The following is a 16,640-nucleotide window of genomic DNA, read 5'->3' on the forward strand; positions in this document are numbered from 1 at the left end:
TAACCTTACTAGCAAGATGGCATTATCAGCATCATCCTGCGCCATTTTTGCGTTGCTATTTTTTAATGTACCCATACTGTCTATCTAAACTATCCAGTGTATCAGCACACCGTCATTAAAGAATTCACACTCTTTATTGAGCCATTATATCCACAATGATAGCTGACAACTGTTTCGGGGGCCGCACAGGGTCCCCCTTTATCAAGGCGTGTGGTACCTTGACCTTTTGAGACTAGTGTGCCCACTCAACAGTGCCTGCTTTATGTGCCATTCTTTCACTGTGTGGTGCTGCAACAGGTGCTGGGTTTGATTGTCTCAGTTTTAAGGCAGGAACATTTGCACTAGAATCCAATAGAGCATAAGTCTAGAATTACACTAACTGCACATAAAAACACACACATTTTAAATGATCAGTTGTTTGTGCTTTGTTTTTCAGTTATATTGTCATGCACTTTTTCTTGTTTTGGGATTTGCAAAGCACACATTAATGCACGCAGCAGTGCCTTGTGAAACGCTTTCAGTTAAATGCATAGATGTAAACTGACCTGAAAGTAAACATAAAAATGCTGGTTCCTGCGCTTTGCATCATGGTATTGCACATCCCCATACTATGAACAAGCACTTACCAGAACTTATAACATATATATAACTTAACAGCTAATAAGAAATAATATACCACAACTTTGGCAAAAAAGGCCGCGGCCATTTATTGGGGTAACACCAGTATCTGAATTACCACATTCAGAAATTGAAATTAAAGATGACCATCAAGTTTATTAAACACAAACATACAGAAATGTAATAAATTATACCATTGCATACAAACAAATGTCCACCCGCAGGGTGACATTACCCAAAACCAGGCCAGCTTAACTGGACTGGCCCCCCAAAACCGCGGCCCTTTCAATGCCAGTATGCAAATTGGCATTGAAGATATCCAATCCTATTGCTGACAGGTGAACCCCGTCCCTTCTGTAAAGGCCAAACACAGCACCTTCAAGTTCGAAGTGGCGGATAGACAACCGCCCACTCTTTGTAATACTTTTACCATGAATCTGTTTATTTGCTTACGAATCTTTTCAATGAATGTGGAGCCCATAGAAAACCATATAAGTCTTGGCACTATCTCTGAACATATAATTTTCGCCCAAGGCAGCTGGGCAGCTATCTGTTCAATGTCATTCTCCATCCTTCTCATTAGTTGAATGGTATTGAATTTTCCCAAATCGTTGCCTCCTAGATGGAGGACGAGGATATCCGGGGCTGGCCAGACCTGGAGTTGCTTACAGATTAAAGGGACAAGGCCATCCCATCCTAGTCCTCTAATACCTTTCCAATGTACCTGAAAATCGTGGGAATTAAGAAATAAATTTTCAGTGTATGGTCTATTACGGGCTCTCTTTTGTGCCCAGTAGACAAACGAGTGTCCAAGCACCCAAATAACAGTTCTCGAACCTGAAACAAAAATTATAAAGATAAATTAGGTCTAATGTATAAACGAAACCTTTGGGACTCCCAGCGGCCAATCCGCTGGATTGCCGATTCTGGGAGACCCAACTTAGCGGCCTCCGTAGCAGCTCCGATTCTGAAAGAATGAGAGGTAAACCTGTGATGCTGAAGACCTAGATGTGTCAAACATTTTCGAAAAACTGCTCTAAATTGAAATGCTGATAAAGGGGAACCGTCCCTATGCACTAAAAAGGAAAGGGAAGCCGGCTTCACCTTAAGGAAATCTCGAACTGCATTAACCGGGCAACCAGCAGACCCGGGTAATGAGGCCAACTGAACCCGGGAACCCCTACCTGCTTGATCCGTTTTGGATCTGGCAATATAAATATTCAACGAATCCTCTGATACCGACACATGCTCCGATTTGAGGAAAGATTCAGTTACTTTATTGACTGCTACCAATTCAGAAATCCGAAGCGCTCCGAAGAACGCTAAGGAGAAAGCAGTTTTAAATAACATACACTCATAGGAGTCTGAACAGACAGCAGTCAAAATTCGAAATAAGTCCAATAGCATTAGGAAAGAAACGTACCTCCTACTATCAAGAGTGCGGCTGTCCCTACACAAACCTTTCAGAAATTGCTTAACAACTGGATAGGTACTATGGCCAGGAGCATCTGCCAAGCGCCTGAAAAAGGATAGTCCGGCTAAAATCTGCAAAATTTTGGACCGCGAGGATCTGCCCTCGATCTCCTTACAGATAAAGGCCAAGAAAACATCAGGAGAGTTAACAAAAGGGGAAACAGAATAGGCATCAGAAAATGAACACCACCTGATCCAGGATGCTTTATAACCCGACCATGTTCGCGAAGTCACCGACTTCTTAATAAACTCTCTAATCAAGCCCATATCAGATTCCACAAGCGCTCTGGGCAGCCAATTCCTGTCATATCTGCTCCTGGAACCAGCGTCCTGAAAGAAAACAGCTGTTGCCGAGACAACAAATCAGCTATAACATTCTCTTTGCCAGGCAAATAGACGGCTTTTATCCAAATGTTGTATGCAAGACACAACAGAACTACATACCTAAGCAGCTTAACCACCAGCTCCGATTTTGCTGATAAACAATTTATAGCATATAGTAGAGTTGGGCCGAACCTCCGATTTTAGGTTCGCGAACCGGGTTCGCGAACTTTCGCGGAAGGTTCGGTTCGCGTTAAAGTTCGCGAACCGCAATAGACTTCAATGGGGATGCGAACTTTGAAAAAAAAAAAAAATTATGCTGGCCACAAAAGTGATGGAAAAGATGTTTCAAGGGGTCTAACACCTGGAGGGGGGCATGGCGGAGTGGGATACACGCCAAAAGTCACCGGGAAAAATCTGGATTTGACGCAAAGCAGCGTTTTAAGGGCAGAAATCACATTGAATGCTAAATGACAGGCCTAAAGTGCTTTAAAACATCTTGCATGTGTATACATCAATCAGGGAGTGTAATTAAGGTACTGCTTCACACTGACACACCAAACTCCACTGAACAGAACAGGTATGCAGTGGCGGGTTCACTGAACAGAACAGGTATGCAGTGGCGGGTCCACTGAACAGGTATACAGTGGCGGGTCCACTGAACAGAACAGGTATGCAGTGGCGGGTTCACTAAACAGGTATACAGTGGCGGGTCCACTGAACAGAACAGGTATGCAGTGGTGGGTTCACAGAACAGGTATGCAGTGGCAGGATCAATGAACAGGTATGCAGTGGCAGGATCAATGAACAGGTATGCAGTGGCAGGATCAATGAACAGGTATGCAGTGGCAGGATCAATGAACAGGTATGCAGTGGCAGGATCAATGAACAGGTATGCAGTGGCAGGATCAATGAACAGGTATGCAGTGGCAGGATCAATGAACAGGTATGCAGTGGCAGGATCAATGAACAGGTATGCAGTGGCAGGATCACTGAACAGGTATGCAGTGGCAGGATCAATGAACAGGTATGCAGTGGCAGGATCAATGAACAGGTATGCAGTGGCAGGATCAATGAACAGGTATGCAGTGGCAGGATCAATGAACAGGTATGCAGTGGCAGGATCAATGAACAGGTATGCAGTGGCAGGATCAATGAACAGGTATGCAGTGGCAGGATCACTGAACAGGTATGCAGTGGCAGGATCAATGAACAGGTATGCAGTGGCAGGATCAATGAACAGGTATGCAGTGGCAGGATCAATGAACAGGTATGCAGTGGCAGGATCAATGAACAGGTATGCAGTGGCAGGATCAATGAACAGGTATGCAGTGGCAGGATCAATGAACAGGTATGCAGTGGCAGGATCAATGAACAGGTATGCAGTGGCAGGATCAATGAACAGGTATGCAGTGGCAGGATCACTGAACAGGTATGCAGTGGCAGGATCAATGAACAGGTATGCAGTGGCAGGATCAATGAACAGGTATGCAGTGGCAGGATCAATGAACAGGTATGCAGTGGCAGGATCAATGAACAGGTATGCAGCCAGGGACAAGCTAAGGCTAACTAATCTTTCCCTATGAGAGACTGCAGTAGCTCGCCCTACTCTAACTAATGCAGGCACACGAGTGGCCACGGCCGCCGCTGCCTGCCTATATAAGGGGGGGTGGGGCTCCAGGGGCTAGTGTAGCCTAATTGGCTACACTGGGCCTGCTGACTGTGATGTAGAGGGTCAAAGTTGACCCTCAGTGCATTATGGGGCGAACCGCAATGGGGCGAACTTTTCCGCAATAAAGTTCGCGTGCGGTACCCGCACGCGAACCACCTAGGTTCGCGCGAACCAGGTTCGCCGGCGAACCGTTCGGCCCAACTCTAGCATATAGCACACCCTTATTATCAGTTTGAAGCTGAATCCTTTTGTTGGCAAATTCCTTTCCCCAAATAGTTAAAGACACTACCACCGGGAACAGCTCAAGCAGAAGTATGTTCTTCGTAACTCCCGCACTCATCCAAGAAGGGGGCCAACGCTCAGCCGACCAATGTCCCTTCCAAAAGGCCCCATAGCCTATGGAACCTGCAGCATCGGTACAAAACTCCATTTCGGAGTCCAAAACAAACTCCTGTTGCCACATCGACCTACCGTTATAACTTGAAAGAAAATCTGACCAAACTGATAAATCATCTTTTACTTCTCTTACTAGGCGAACATGCGCCCTAGGGGATTCTTTCCCTGCAATAAGCCTTGCTGTTCTTCTAGAGAAAACTCGCCCCATGGGCATAACCCTGGATGCAAAGGCTAAATGGCCCAGCAGGGTTTGTATTTCCCTCACCGAGGCCTTCTCTTTAGCCATTATGCCATGCAATAGCGATTTCAGTGAACTAACCTTTTCGTCTGGCAATCTAAATTCCATTCTAAACGTGTCAATCGTAATGCCCAAAAACTCTAACGATGTTGTTGGGTACACTGTCTTTTCTTCTGCTATCGGCACACCAAAGTCTGCCATAGTATCAGCAAAAACCTCTAGTAATGTTTGACATATCCCAGTGCTTGTTGGGCCCACCAGTAAGAAGTCGTCTAAGTAATGGACGACAGCTCCCTGAGGGACCTTTCTTGCCACCACCCAGTCCAAAAATGTAGAGAAGGCTTCAAAATAAAAACACGAAAGGGAGCAGCCCATAGGAAGGCACTTATCGAAATAAAACTTATCATCAAAACAAAAACCCAGGGAATTAAAGGCTTCCGGGCATATAGGTAATAACCTAAAAGCAGATTTTATATCTACCTTAGCTATTAACGCATTCCGACCAAAACTGCGAATAACGGTCAGGGTGTGATCAAACGAGACGTATGAAACTGAGCTTAAATCCTTATCGATAGCATCGTTAAGGGAATTATCTTTTGGATATGAGAGGTGGTGGATCATACGGAATTCTTTAGGGGTCTTTTTTGGGTCCACTCCCAGAGGGGAGATACGAAAATTTTTAAATGGGGGGGAGTCAAAAGGGCCAGCGACCCTACCCGCTTCAATTTCTTTGCCTATTTTCTGAAAGGCTATGCCAGGAAATAGATCCACGGATTTCAGATTGGGCACGACCACGCAACCCTGACCGTTAAAAGCAGGTATTTTAAAACCAGTAGTAAAACCTTCAATAAGCAGCTTACTGATCTCCGGTCTTGGATACTTGTTTAGCCACTGTAACATTTTTTGAATTTTCACTGGGGTCGGAGCCCTTAAGAAAAAGATCTTTTTGCTGACCCTGCGCCTGCAGACCCAGCTTTTTAAAACACCTAGCTGCCGCATGCGAGCCACCACAGAAATTGCACTCATGTTTGTAACGGCAATTACTCATAAATTTGCACTGGCCTTCATTGAAGGCGAAACATAGCCCCTTTTTAAAGGAACCACTTACTGTGGTGGAAGCCTGCTTCGGTGCTGCAGTTCGCTGAGGAAGCATATAACCCAGCCACAGGCCAACCTCTTTTGTACCCCAAGACAGAGATGAGTGTACAGCCATTCTTTGTCTGAAAGCTTCATCATAACTAAACCAAGCGGAACCTCCGAACTGCTTATACGCGTCATTAATTATATCTAGATGCTGAAACAAACCCGTACATAACTCGGGCTTTCTTTCCCCTAACACACTGGCATTAATGCAAAAAGCTTGAAGCCAATTGTTGAAAGAGCGCACAATTGGGCGCTTTCTGTCCTCCTCACCCTCTTTCTTGTCTCTCAATTCCCTGTAAGAAGGAAGAAGGGTAAGGATGTCAACAAATTCATTATTCCAAATCTTTTCTTTTATAGCCATGCCCAAATGAAATCCCAGGGGGGATAGTGAGCATGGCAGGGCCTCTTTATAATGAGTTTCTGGCAGACCAGCTTTAAGAACTGGGGCTTTAATAGCTGGTAAAGCTACTGCAGCCGGAGGTACCACCGGGGTTGTCCATACTGAAGCAGGGGACACAGGCTCACTGATAACAACAGGTTGCCCTGACCCCTGAGTCAATTGCTGTGTACCTTTAACAGACTCAGCTAAGCAGCTAAACATTCCAAATAGTGCATTCAAGCGATCATTGAGGGTATAAACAGAAACTGAATCTTGCAACTCACCGGGCAGAACCGTGCTCCTGTTCTCCCTGTCTGAAGGCTGTGCAGTTTCCTGGCTGGGACCTGCAGTGACATCCTCTTTGACTCCAGCTGCCGCTGCTGCTTGTGTGGCTGAAGGGGCTGCCCGAGGAATGGTATTCTGGCCTCTGCTTCCCTTAGAAGTCCTCTTTCCTGTGCTTTTGCGAGGAGGGGGCGGTGAGAACACTCTCCTAGCTTTCCGTGGGCGTTTACCTAGCCCAGCATGCCGAAGAGCTCCTCCTGCGTCCCCCTCCCTCTCCTCGGTCTCCTCCTCTCTCCTCTCGTATGCCCAGCCACATTTGCCCGCCCCTTCCTCCTCCTCTCGGCTTGGACTCCTTCCTCTCACAGAGCCTCGAGGAGAGGCTGGGGGGCAGACACATGCAGCTTCTTCTTCTGGTGGTGCCGACGGGCCGGCCACCACCTCTGGTTCGCCTGCCTCCGTAAGGTTGCGCAGCCACTGCTCTCCGTCCTCCGCCCTAGCCCTGCGCAGAACCGCTGCCACAATCGCGTCCATGTTGGGGGAAAAAGGTATGCTCTTTTCTTCTTTCAGCCGGCTGGTAGCGTCTCACGGCCGGCTCTTTTATATCTGGTCCTCCTCTCCTATAGGCTGCTCCTAGCAAGCCCGCGAAGCTGCAGCCAATCAGCGGAGCTTCTCTCCTTCTTCCCCAGTCTCTGGGGCTCACACCTGCAATAATCAAGAGGGGAGAGCCAGTACCAAGTGTATTAACCCTCTAGGGGCTGGCTCTACCATGCAGGCACAGGCTAATTGACTGTGCCTGTACAGTTGTCTGTCACATTATAGCCGACGACAGCAACTGATTTAGTGTAAACACAGCCTTAAAGGAGTTTAATGAGAGGGATATGGAGGCTGCCATATTTATTTCCTTTTAAACAATACCATACCTGCCAACTTTTTGAGATAAGAAAAAGAGACAGTTAAGCCATGCCCCTTCCACACCCCTGGCAAATATATGAAACACATTTTTCTGTAGAAAGATACATACAGTATATTTACATAGATCTGCATATCAGTCTTAAAAAAGGGACAGTTGGGAGCTATGCAATACCAATTAACTGACTATCCTGCTGATCCTCTGCCTCTAATACCTTAACCCATAAACCCTGAACAAGCGTATGCAGATCAGGTGTTTTTGACATTGTCAGATCTGACAAAATTAGCCACATGCTTGTCTCTGGTGTTATTCAAAAACTACTGCAGCCAAATAGATGGGCAAGGCTGCCAGGCAACTGGTATTGTTTAAAAGGAAATAAATATGGCAGCCTCCATATTCATCTCACTTCAGTTGACCTTTAAGCAAAATTATAATGTAAAAAAAACTCAGGATATGATTCAGATACTTCCCATGTCCTACTCGACCCTATCACTGCTGGCTGGGGCGCTTCTTTGCAGCCGCACTCCTGTCGGTGTACAACTGTGGCCGCAATGGGCTAGACCTCCCACTACTCACCATCCTCTTGCTGTTCTTTGTCTTTGGGGTAACTTCCCTTCCCCATTTCAGGACCACTTGTACTCAGAGCCTCCTGGATTTTCACCGACTGATGAAAAAGCAACTTTGAACTGGGCATGAATGAACAGAGGCGCCAAAAGAATAAGATCACAATCTTAAAAACGTTTTGATAAAAATTGCTTGGGGGGCATTGGTGGGCTTACTCCCCATAAGCAGACACTGAAAAATGTCTATTCAAAAATAGATTATTTTATTGGTACCCCCCATAAGCAGACACTGAAAAATGTCTATTCAAAAATAGATTATTTTATTGGTACACTCCAATGGGGCTGCAATGCGTTTCGCAGGCATAGACCCGCTTCTTCAGGCAATACAAGTAGGAGTACACAACTGGAGACAAAGGCAGACAATAGTGTATGTAATTACCTGATACATTTAAAAGAGGGGATAATAACAGGTATATATAAATTTGAACATGTGACATAATCACACACAAAACAAAGAAAAAATATTTCATGTAGTGTTCGCCCAGTTTTTATCCGTGGGTGTTGGCTATATAACTACAATGAATAGTATTGAAAAGTATTTTTAGGGAAAGAGGGGGGGGGGGGGTTGGGGGGGGAAGGGGGGAGACCAGGTGGGGGGGGGGACGGAAAAATACGTGTCCTAGGAAAAAAAAGAAAGGAAGGGGGAGGGGAAAAGACAAAGTAGGAGGGAATAGGGAAAAAAGGAGATGGTAAAGTAAGTAAGCATCAATAGTGGCTATAGTCAATTGTGATCATTTGCAGCTGAAAGGAAATAAAATAAAAAATAAACATGTATATTTATCAAAGTGAATAGGTTACCAGCAGTGCATATAGCAGGAAGGCACGTGTGGTGCTATGTACAAAAACATAGGAACACTAGCAAAACAATGTGTGCAGGATCTGCAATATGCAATATATGCAATATGCAATATATGCAATCATATAATTCACGGAGGAAAGGTAGGGGCAATCTGCCTGCATGTTGAATAGTAGATCGAGAAATAATGAAATGCTGACTCACCAGTATCAGGTTCAGGACACACTTGGCACCTCTGTGCCGCCTTGAGTAATGGCGGCCGTTTAAATAGAACTTCGCTATCTCCTGCGATCAATTAGGGGGAGGAGTCTCGCCGGGTGAAGGCGGCCTATGGTACGCATTGTGATGCATGATGCGGACAAAGCGTCGCATCTGTGACGTGGGGCTAACGCTGACGTCGCATTATGACATAGCCCTTACTGATGCGGCTAGCATGCAGAAGGTGGGGTGGGGTGTGTGGGTGACGTAGTTGGTATCACGCAGCCCCGGGGAATGGAGCGGGGAAAGGGGGCGGGGAACGGGAGATTCCTATGCAGCCATTTTCAAAGAGGGCAACATGCCCAAGGGACTGTGTATATAAGGAAAAAAACAATCGTATATAATAAAAATAAAAATACATTTAAAATGAAATAAATAAAATTAAAGTTTGGGATAATGCGAGTGAATGAATTACTATGTATCATATAGGTAGTAAATGTAAGTGCTGCCCTCTGCTGGGCAGTGTTCAGCGTATAAATGTGCAGTAAAAAGATCAAGGAGTATTGTAAATCATAACACAGCATGTAAAAACAATGTATAACATAAAAAGAATGCATATCATAAAAATTACCTTTTTATGGTACTGATAACAGTCCTCCCTATGAATATAACAATACCTATCTCCACATCTCACGTCTTGGTATATAGACATTTATAAAAGGTATATGCATGTGATATAGCTAAAAGTCCATGTGTACCATTATATAAAACAAGTACATTAAAGTATAAACATAAAAGATAAAATTAGTATGATAAAAGAGGCGACTGGGCTAAAAAATTATATTAATTTAGGTTAGTATAGTTTTTCGAGTTGCTCATTCAGTCCGTCTGGTACAAGTGTTTTTAGTATTTGTATCCAGAACATCTCACGGGCGCTAAGGCGCTCAAAAGCATCCACTTGATTTAGGCGTATAGTTTCAATCAGGGTGATGTGAATTGTGAAACAGACTAGGATCCCCATTGTGGTGTGTGTGAAAGTGCCATGATACACTGTGCAGGGGAATTTTTTTTAGAATATTTCTCTTGTGTTGGCCGATCCTACTCCGGGCGGCTTGGGTTGTGCGTCCCACATATTGGAGGTGGCAGGGGCAGGAGATTACATAAATAACATACCGAGAGGCGCACGTGATGTGTTCTTTAATCTGGTACTGTAATTTGGTGGCTATTCAGCTATTCAACTATTCAGCTGCACATTTGGTAACCATGATACCTGTATCCACCCCCCAACTACCCAATTCACCGAACACAGGTGGCGAGAGCCCATTGGCTACTCACAAGGCGGCCCTAACCCCACCCACCCTTCCCAAGAACCCAACTCACTGAACACAGGTGGCGAGAGCCCATTGGCTGCTCGCACACTCGCCCTAACCCCGCCCACCTAACACCTCCCATACATCTAATTGGCCCTTTTAGCAAGAACCTGTATATATAAGGAGTTGAGCGTCCTCACCACTTCACTGAGGCGCTACACCTGCTATTGCTGAAATTCTGGTGAGTTCGTTATGGTATTTTTTTTGCAAGCTTTACCCTGTATTTCTGGCCCCTTGTTCTCTTCTCAATGCTCTATTACCCATTACTCTTGCTGACATATACCCTTTTCCATTGCCAATACCACTCATTACAAATCTGTGTAAAATAACACCCCATAGCCCATTACTATCACGAGCACCATAGCCTCTACCCCCTATTGTTTACTTGCACACCCAACTCTTTTATGCCATCTCCATGAAGAAAATTTTTCATATGGTATGCTTTATGATATGCAATATATTGATATGCAAATTTGCAGAATTTACTATAGCATAATGTACTGTCTCTTGTCTACAGTCTTGTCCCCATGTTTATTGCTTGATGAAGCCGGCTGGGCCTGCGAAACGCGTTGCACTGTTTTGGGGTACTAGTTAATAAATGTGATTGCTACTATTCAGACAGTCTTTTGTGTCTGCTTTATGGAGGTAAGTCCACCGCTTCCTCCCAGCAAATTTTAAAGTTTTTATCCGCTTTTATCCTGCTGGCGCCTCTGTTCTCCTACTCCAATAAATAAAAGATCTTCAAAAAAATGAATTAGCATTTCCCCCCTGGTAAGGACAACCTCAGTTTTGGTAAACAACAGGCTTTACAAAAAATAAAGGAAAGGGACGACATTATTTTAAAATCTAGTAATAGGGGAAATGTGGTCGTACAATGTCTGTTAAATATAACAAAAAAGAGACCCTCATTAAACTCGTACAGGATGATACGACTTATCAATAATTAAAAGGGAAAACTCTTCTTTGAGATTAAACAAATAATAAATCAGTTGACAAAGGCAAAGAAGTAGGGGTTCTTACAAAGAAAGAAGCTGAATATTGCATGGTTACATCTTTTAGAATGTTATGCTATCCACCAAAGTACCCAAGAACTCAATAAGACCACCCAGATGCTCTACTGTGTCTGAGATTGGGGGACCCTTGAAAAAAAATATATTGATGAAAAAATAAAATTCATAAGAGATACAAAGGATGCTATATTGATTACGTTTTTTTGATAACGTTTTTGTGCAGGATAACTACCTCATCATCAGCGATGAGGCTTTATTCATCTCAATCCCTCATAAAACAGTAATAGCTGCTACAGCCGTCTACCTTTGGGATCACTTCTGAGATTCCAACACACAGTTTCTCTGTAACTCTTTGGAACTCCTTCTCTAACTGCTCTGCCTTTGATGGTCGCTTCTACGACCATATCAGGGGCACATCAATGGTTGCTGCCTGTGCACAGGGCAGTTTCTAGGCTGAAATACACCCAGGGCGAGGGTTAAAATTGCGCCCCCCCCCCCCCCCCCCCCGCGAAGCCAGGTATACATGTCCGCAGTGTAGGTTAGCCAGGTCTAGTTGCACTCAGTATAGGTAGCCAGCTATAGGTTCCCCCAGTATAGGTAGCTAGGCATAGTATAGGTAGCCAGGCATAGGTGCCCCGGTATAGGTTAGATAGGCAGGTGCCCCGGTATAGGTTAGATAGGTAGGTGCCCCTAATATAGGGAGTCAGAATAGTTGCCCCCATCCTAGGTTAGATAGGTAGGTGCCCCCAGTATAGGTTAGTTAGGTAGGTGCCTCCAATATAGGTAGCCAGTATAGTTGCCACCAGTATAAGCTAGGTAGGTAGGTGCCCCCAATACAGGTTAGATAGGTAGGGGCCCTCCAGTATAGGTTAGATTAGGTAGGTGCCCTCCAGTGTAGTTAGATTAGGTAGGTGCCCCCCAGTGTGGTTAGATTAGGTAGTTGCCCCCAGTATAGGTTAGATTAGGTAGGTGCCCCCTAGTATAGGTTAGATTAGGTAGGTCCCCCCCCCCCAGTATAGGTTAGATAGGTAGCTTCCCCCCAGTATAGGTTAGATTAGGTAGGTGCCCCCCAGTATAGGTTAGATTAGGTAGGTGCCCCCAGTGTGGTTAGATTAGGTAGGTGCCCCCATGTATAGGTTAGATTAGGTAGGTGCCCCCCAGTATAGGCTAGATAGGTAGGTGCCCCCCAGTGTGGTTAGATTAGGTATGTGCCCCCCAGTATAGGTTAGATTAGGTAGGTGCCCCCCCAGTGTGGTTAGATTAGGTAGGTGCCCCCCCAGTATAGGTTAGATTAGGTAGGTGCCCCCCAGTATAGGTTAGATTAGGTAGTTGCCCCCCAGTATAGGTTAGATTAGGTAGGTGCCCCCCAGTATAGGTTAGATTAGGTAGGTGCCCCCAGTATAGGTTAGATAGGAAACTGCCCCCCCATAATGGAGGGGGGAGCCGCAGCCGCGGGGAGGGCAGCCCGACCTCTCCCTCCCTCTCCTCTCCGGGCGCCCTCCGTGCTCCCCCCTCCGAGTCTGACTGCACAGGAAGCGCTGTGTACAGAGCGCATTAGAGCAACTCACCTCCTTCCCTGGTTCCAATCACCACTGGTCTCCTCTTCGGTCTTCTCCTCATAGCCGCTGACACGCTGCTTCCGGGTAAACAGGAAGCAGCGTGTGTATGAGCGGCTATGAAGAGAAGAGGAGACCGGCAGCGATTGGAACCAGGGAGGGAGGTGAGTTGCGCAAATGCGCTCTGTACACAGCGCTTCCTGTACAGTCAGTCTCGGAGGGGGGAGCACGGAGGGCGCCTGGAGAGGAGAGGGAGGGAGAGGGAGGGCTGTCCTCCCCGCGGCTGCGGCTCCCCCCTCCGTTACTGCGCCCACAGTCCTTCGGCAACCAGGGCGCCCGCACGGGCCGCACGGCCCTAGAAACGGGCCTGCCTGTGCACAACATATGCCTTCTTCCACTTGGGACAGTGCAATGTATGGGGATAATATATTATTTGGAAATAAAGGTGTATTTTTTTCTATATTGGGCTCGATTCACAAAGCTGTGATAAATGCTATCACAGCCGTGATAAGTTCAGGTTAGCGCGCGCACAGGTTTCTGCGCGTAATAGTAAAGGTTTGTGCGCATTAACTTTCCCCATTCACGGGCTAACCCATATGTTAGTGCGTGAATGCACGCAAACCTTTACCATTACGTGTGCAAACCTGTATGCGCGCTAACCCGCGTGCTGAACTTATCACGTCTGTGATAGCATTTATCACAGCTTTGTGAATCAAGCCAATTGTGTTTTGTGTTTTCTCATTGTACCCTAGCAATAACTTCAAGCCTTTATTTGCAAAATAAAAGTAATATACTTTGCCCTGCGGGGATTAGTTCATGCTACTTTAGCACTATCCAGGAGCGCCACGGGGAGGCTCCCCAATGCCCCCATACAACCGGGGGGCCGCACAGCGGCATCCCGGAGGGGGAGGCTGGGAGGTGCAGACGACCTCCCAGCATGGCAAGCGCCGGGAAGAGCCGCCTGCACCCACCTCCTAAAATTGAAAACAGGCACTTACCTTAACGTCCATTGCGTTCTGCTGCATGTGCATGACCTGGGCGCGACACATTAGAAAGGCCATTGCGTTCTGCTGCATGTGCATGACCTGGGTGCGACACATTAGAGAGGCCATTGCGTTCTGCTGCATGTGCATGACTTGGGCGTGACACAAAGGAGTGAAGCATGGCCTCCTCCAAGCTTGTAGGGCTCAGGGGTAGCTCTCACGCAACACTCCAGAGGGAGGGAGGGCAGGCGCAAACAGCCTGCTCCAGGGCTCTCACCTCCTAGAACAAGCCATGAACGCAATGGACGTTAAGATAAGTGCCTGTTTTTAATTTTGGGAGGTGGGCGCGGGCGGCTCTTCCTGGCCCTGGCCATGTTCGATAAAGTGTTTGATAAAGCTTAGTGAATTGAGGCCAATGAGTAGAACATTTATGTGTGTAGTTCTTAAGTCAGTTTATTGCATATTTTACTATCTAGTGACCTTTTTGTATGCATGGGGTATACATACAAAACTACAAAAAGGGCTTTAGATAGTAAAAACATGTATTCCTTTAACTAGATACAGTGGGTTGCAAAAGTATTCGGCCCCCTTGAAGTTTTCCACATTTTGTCATATTACTGCCACAAACATGAATCAATTTTATTGGAATTCCACATGAAAGACCAACACAAAGTGGTGTACACATGAGAAGTGGAACGAAAATCATACATGATTCCAAACATTTTTTACAAATAAATAACTGCAAAGTGGTGTGTGCATAATTATTTGGCCCCCTTTGTGCAGTCAGTTGCCTATAGACATTGCCTGATGAGTGCTAATGACTAAATAGAGTGCACCTGTGTGTAATATAATGTCATTACAAATACAGCTGCTCTGTGAGGGCCTCATAGGTTGTCTAAGAGAATATTGGTAGCAACAACACCATGAAGTCCAAAGAACACACAAGTCAGGTCAGGGATCAAGGTTTTGAGAAATTTAAAGCAGGTTTAGGCTACTAAAATATTTCCAAAGCCTTGAACATCCCACAGAGAACTGCTCAAGCGACCATTCAGAAATGGAAGGAGTATGGCACAACTGTAAACCTGCCAAGACAAGACCGTCTACCTAAACTCATAGGCCGAACAAGGAGAGCACTGATCAGAAATGCAGTCAAGAGGCCCATGGTGACCCTGGACGAGCTGCAGAGATCGACAGCTCAGGTGGGGGAATCTGTCCACAGGACAACTATTAGTCGTGCACTGCACAAAGTTGGCCTTTATGGAAGAGTGGCAAGAAAAAAGCCATTGTTAGCAGAAAAGCATAAGAAGTCCCATTTGCAGTTTTCCACAAGCCATGTGGAGGACACAGCAACCATGTGGAAGAAGGTGCTTTGGTCATGTGAGACCAAAATGGAACTTTTTGGCCAAAATGAAAAACGCTATGTGTGGATGAAAACTAACACTGCACATCACTCTGAACACACCATCCCCACTGTCAAATATGGTGGTGGCAGCATCATGCTCTGGGGGTGCTTCTCTTCAGCATGGACAGGGAAGCTGGTCAGAGTTAATGGGAAGATGGATGGAGCCAAATACAGGGCAAACTTGGAAGAAAACCTCTTGGAGTCTGCAAAAGACTTGAGATTGGGGTGGAGGTTCACCTTCCAGCAGGACAACGACCCTAAACATAAAGCCAGGGCAACAATTGAATGGTTTAAAACAAAACATATCCATGTGTTAGAATGGCCCAGTTAAAGTCCAGATCTAAATCCAATCGAGAATCTGTTCTGTGGCAAGATCTGAAAACTGCTGTTCACAAACGCTGCCCATCTGACTAAGCTGGAGCTGTTTTGCAAAGAAGAATGGGCAAGGATTTCAGTCTCTAGATGTACAAAGCTGGTAGAGACATACCCTAAAAGACTGGCAGCTGTAATTGCAGCAAAAGGTGGTTCTACAAAGTATTGACTCAGGGGGCCGAATAATTACACACACCCCACTTTGCAGTTATTTATTTGTAAAAAATGTTTGGAATCATGTACGATTTTTATTCCACTTCTCACATGTACACCACTTTGTATTGGTCTTTCACGTGGTATTCCAATAACATTGATGCATGTTTGTGGCAGTAATGTGACAAAATGTGGAAAACTTCAAGGGGGCCGAATACTTTTGCAACCCCTGTATGTTTAAAATATGCACAACGGTGGAAACAAATTGAATTACCGGTACAATTACAATGTTTTGCACTCTTTTTGTGTATATTTTAAATGGATCAATAATAGAATACCTATACATATACATATGACCTTTTTGTATTTTCACTTTTTGTTGTTTTTCCTTATAATATACTGTGTCGCAATCTTACTGCTGGCAATACTTTGAGTCACCTGTCACCCAGAATCATATGGCGACCTGGCCTCTCTGATACATAGTAATATGGATGGTAAACTGTCAGTTGGGGAGTGTCCACTCAGCATCTTCTCCATAGCTTGGGAACTGTGAGGCCTAGTTCACAGTTGTGTTGCAGATTAATTCTGCATGTCAACTCACTGATCATACAATCCCATGGGCCTGTTCACAGTACTGCTTTGTAACTGATAGATTCTAATTCACTGCATGCAGGCTTTGTATTAAAGTGTATGTCCAGTCTCCATTGCAGTTCACACTCATTATAACACAATATAATGCGTGCAT

Source organism: Hyperolius riggenbachi, chromosome 1 (assembly GCF_040937935.1).
Source record: "Hyperolius riggenbachi isolate aHypRig1 chromosome 1, aHypRig1.pri, whole genome shotgun sequence".
Classification (NCBI taxonomy): Eukaryota; Metazoa; Chordata; class Amphibia; order Anura; family Hyperoliidae; genus Hyperolius; species Hyperolius riggenbachi.